Source organism: Schistocerca serialis, unplaced genomic scaffold (genome assembly GCF_023864345.2).
Source record: "Schistocerca serialis cubense isolate TAMUIC-IGC-003099 unplaced genomic scaffold, iqSchSeri2.2 HiC_scaffold_159, whole genome shotgun sequence".
NCBI classification, from domain to species: domain Eukaryota; kingdom Metazoa; phylum Arthropoda; class Insecta; order Orthoptera; family Acrididae; genus Schistocerca; species Schistocerca serialis.
The window spans coordinates 22,501-27,500 of NW_026047718.1; the positions used below are offsets into that span (position 1 = coordinate 22,501).

Here is a 5,000-nt window from a genome sequence, read left to right on the forward strand (position 1 = left end):
CCCGTGTTGAGTCAAATTAAGCCGCAGGCTCCACTCCTGGTGGTGCCCTTCCGTCAATTCCTTTAAGTTTCAGCTTTGCAACCATACTTCCCCCGGAACCCAAAAGCTTTGGTTTCCCGGAGGCTGCCCGCCGAGTCATCGGAGGAACTGCGGCGGATCGCTGGCTGGCATCGTTTATGGTTAGAACTAGGGCGGTATCTGATCGCCTTCGAACCTCTAACTTTCGTTCTTGATTAATGAAAACATACTTGGCAAATGCTTTCGCTTCTGTTCGTCTTGCGACGATCCAAGAATTTCACCTCTAACGTCGCAATACGAATGCCCCCGCCTGTCCCTATTAATCATTACCTCGGGTTCCGAAAACCAACAAAATAGAACCGAGGTCCTATTCCATTATTCCATGCACACAGTATTCAGGCGGGCTTGCCTGCTTTAAGCACTCTAATTTGTTCAAAGTAAACGTGCCGGCCCACCGAGACACTCAATAAAGAGCACCCTGGTAGGATTTCAACGGGGTCCGCCTCGGGACGCACGAGCACGCACGAGGCGGTCGCACGCCTTCGGCTCGCCCCACCGGCAGGACGTCCCACGATACATGCCAGTTAAACACCGACGGGCGGTGAACCAACAGCGTGGGACACAAATCCAACTACGAGCTTTTTAACCGCAACAACTTTAATATACGCTATTGGAGCTGGAATTACCGCGGCTGCTGGCACCAGACTTGCCCTCCAATAGATACTCGTTAAAGGATTTAAAGTGTACTCATTCCGATTACGGGGCCTCGGATGAGTCCCGTATCGTTATTTTTCGTCACTACCTCCCCGTGCCGGGAGTGGGTAATTTGCGCGCCTGCTGCCTTCCTTGGATGTGGTAGCCGTTTCTCAGGCTCCCTCTCCGGAATCGAACCCTGATTCCCCGTTACCCGTTACAACCATGGTAGGCGCAGAACCTACCATCGACAGTTGATAAGGCAGACATTTGAAAGATGCGTCGCCGGTACGAGGACCGTGCGATCAGCCCAAAGTTATTCAGAGTCACCAAGGCAAACGGACCGGACGAGCCGACCGATTGGTTTTGATCTAATAAAAGCGTCCCTTCCATCTCTGGTCGGGACTCTGTTTGCATGTATTAGCTCTAGAATTACCACAGTTATCCAAGTAACGTGGGTACGATCTAAGGAACCATAACTGATTTAATGAGCCATTCGCGGTTTCACCTTAATGCGGCTTGTACTGAGACATGCATGGCTTAATCTTTGAGACAAGCATATGACTACTGGCAGGATCAACCAGGGAGCTGCGTCAACTAGAGCTGAGCAGCCGGCCGCCCGGGAGTGTGTCCCGGGGGCCCGCGCGAACACGCAAGCGTCCGCTCAATTATTCTGCAAACAGGAGGAGGCTGAGCTCCCCTGCACAACACACCTCGAAACCCTCTCAGGTCCCGGCGGCGCGCAGCGCCGTCCTATGTACTTGGTCGGGTTCGAGAGAGGCGCAATCGCCCGGAGTTAGGCGAGTAGACGCTTTAGGTGCGACCACCCGTGCTCCCAACTGAGCTTGCCGCTGCCGACAGAGGCCCGGGAGCGTGCTGTCGTGGCATTGCCGGCGGGAGACAACACGCGCCACCTACGGTGACCGGCAGCTCCAACGCCAGCGCCACAGAAGGACAAAAGCCCCACTTGGGTGCCGAAGCGAACTCTCCCAGCACAGCGCACGCGCCAACACGTCCGCACAGCTGCGATACAAACCACCTGCGAGAACCGCTGGGGCGACCGAGCAGCAGACGGCGTCGCGGCGCCGAGCGCCGGGCGGCGGCGCATCCTCAGCGCACACAGTCCTCAATCGGACCAGCACACTGCAGATGGCCACCGCGCTTCGCACCGGGCCCGCGAGGACCTACTTTGGCCGCAAGGCGCCGCGAGCAGGGGGCGCCGGCGCGCAGCTGCGCCGCCTGCCGCGTCCGTCGGCCGGCGCGCCTGCCACTGGCCGCCCCCACCAGCCGGCTGTAGCGCGTGCGCCCACGCACCGCGCTGCCAGCACGCCGGGCGGCCCCCCCTCACCGGCCGGGGACGGTCCCACCCAGCCACCGCCGCGTATCGCCTCACACCCAGATCCCCTTTCGCGTTCGTGGGCATGGTGGGTCCCCTTTCACGTTCGTGGGCATGGTGGGTATCCCTGAAACAACCGGTTAATAGCTCGACCGATCGTCGCCAACACTGATTCACCTCTAGCGAGAACAACCGCACCACAACGGGTTACCTGTTGTTCATTTGCGTAACGTCACCAGCAAACGTAGACGTCCATCGCCATTTGCAACGAGTATTGCATGCCTGTGTCAGGTGTCACAACACACTACGTCTGCCCACATAGACGCAACAACATGTGCACGCCTCGAGAACACGTGGAAGGTAGCCCCCGTACGTATGCGGTGTCCATTGCGCGAACGACTGTCAGCCGGCCTCTGCAGGATGTCGCAGATGTGGAACGCGGTGCAACATGCTATCACGGTGTGTGAGAAGAGACGACTACGTCCGAATACACGCTCCACTACATCAACAGACTGCTCATGCTGATCGCCATCCAGGGCGTCCGTTCCTCCCACACGTCTGAATGGCGTACCACACTGCAATCCAGCTCTTATAGGGAGACGACACGTAGCTGCGTGCACAATATTTGGACTGTATGGTCTGCCGTTGCTAGGCGCAGTCGTCGTACGGTCACACATGTGCCACGATGTATCATTCAGTACATACGGACCAATGTGCAGTACAGTTTGTGGGTTTTGCGTACATCGGCGGACAGGTGACAGGCCGTACCACAACGTAGGCTGAGTACGTCGGCATGCGAAGGGCATTGAACATGCAAACTTCTCAACGACCAGCTTGCGAAGGCAGGGGGGAAGGGGGGGGGGCATGTACGTCCTGCTGCTATCCACATTACAGTGTATAGCAGGAGCATGTGGAAAGTCAGCAACACCTGCAAGGTGTTTAACATGACGCGATACACAGGGGACCGGGCAGTGCGAATAGCGAACTATATTGCGAGGGTTGCGGTTAGGCAACACTACACTAATTTAACGAGTTGCATAACAATTACAGAGCAGGTTCAGCGACAACGTGCGTCAGGTTAAGGCGCAATATAGGTTAGGTTGAGGCACAATATAGGTTAGGTTAAGGCACAACATGGGTTACGTTAAGGCACAAATTGGGTTACGTTAAGGCACAACATGGGTTACGTTAAGGCACAACATGGGTTACGTTAAGGCACAAATTAGGTTACGTTAAGGCACAAATTAGGTTACGTTAAGGCACAAATTAGGTTACGTTAAGGCACAAATTAGGTTACGTTAAGGCACAAATTAGGTTACGTTAAGGCACAAATTAGGTTACGTTAAGGCACAAATTAGGTTACGTTAAGGCACAAATTAGGTTACGTTAAGGCACAAATTAGGTTACGTTAAGGCACAAATTAGGTTACGTTAAGGCACAAATTAGGTTACGTTAAGGCACAAATTAGGTTACGTTAAGGCACAAATTAGGTTACGTTAAGGCACAAATTAGGTTACGTTAAGGCACAAATTAGGTTACGTTAAGGCACAAATTAGGTTACGTTAAGGCACAAATTAGGTTACGTTAAGGCACAAATTAGGTTACGTTAAGGCACAAATTAGGTTACGTTAAGGCACAAATTAGGTTACGTTAAGGCACAAATTAGGTTACGTTAAGGCACAAATTAGGTTACGTTAAGGCACAAATTAGGTTACGTTAAGGCACAAATTAGGTTACGTTAAGGCACAAATTAGGTTACGTTAAGGCACAAATTAGGTTACGTTAAGGTACAATATGGGTTAGGTTAAGGTACAATATGGGTTAGGTTAAGGTACAATATGGGTTAGGTTAAGGTACAATATGGGTTAGGTTAAGGTACAATATGGGTTAGGTTAAGGCACAACGTAGGTTAGGTTAAGGCACAACATAGGTTAGGTTAAGGCACAACATAGGTTAGGTTAAGGCACAACATAGGTTAGGTTAAGGCACAACATAGGTTAGGTTAAGGCACAACATAGGTTAGGTTAAGGCACAACATAGGTTAGGTTAAGGCACAACATAGGTTAGGTTAAGGCACAACATAGGTTAGGTTAAGGCACAACATAGGTTAGGTTAAGGCACAACGTAGGTTAGGTTAAGGCACAACGTAGGTTAGGTTAAGGCACAACGTAGGTTAGGTTAAGGCACAACGTAGGTTAGGTTAAGGCACAACGTAGGTTAGGTTAAGGCACAACGTAGGTTAGGTTAAGGCACAACGTAGGTTAGGTTAAGGCACAACGTAGGTTAGGTTAAGGCACAACGTAGGTTAGGTTAAGGCACAACGTAGGTTAGGTTAAGGCACAACGTAGGTTAGGTTAAGGCACAACGTAGGTTAGGTTAAGGCACAACGTAGGTTAGGTTAAGGCACAACGTAGGTTAGGTTAAGGCACAACGTAGGTTAGGTTAAGGCACAACGTAGGTTAGGTTAAGGCACAACGTAGGTTAGGTTAAGGCACAACGTAGGTTAGGTTAAGGCACAACGTAGGTTAGGTTAAGGCACAACGTAGGTTAGGTTAAGGCACAACGTAGGTTAGGTTAAGGCACAACGTAGGTTAGGTTAAGGCACAACGTAGGTTAGGTTAAGGCACAACGTAGGTTAGGTTAAGGCACAACGTAGGTTAGGTTAAGGCACAACGTAGGTTAGGTTAAGGCACAACGTAGGTTAGGTTAAGGCACAACGTAGGTTAGGTTAAGGCACAACGTAGGTTAGGTTAAGGCACAACGTAGGTTAGGTTAAGGCACAACGTAGGTTAGGTTAAGGCACAACGTAGGTTAGGTTAAGGCACAACGTAGGTTAGGTTAAGGCACAACGTAGGTTAGGTTAAGGCACAACATAGGTTAGGTTAAGGCACAACATAGGTTAGGTTAAGGCACAACATAGGTTAGGTTAAGGCACAACATAGGTTAGGTTAAG

The 5,000-nt window shown here is 51.2% G+C and overlaps 1 non-coding gene across 1 annotated transcript in view; it reads right to left on the minus strand.

The window, feature by feature from the left end:
- Positions 1–1,298, minus strand: part of LOC126443565 (small subunit ribosomal RNA) — a 1,909-nt gene extending 611 nt beyond the window's left edge. Inside the window, exon 1 of the ribosomal RNA XR_007582010.1 lies at positions 1–1,298. This exon is cut by the window's left edge and continues 611 nt beyond it. This is a non-coding gene — a ribosomal RNA (small subunit ribosomal RNA).
- Between the last annotated feature and the right edge of the window lie 3,702 nt (positions 1,299–5,000).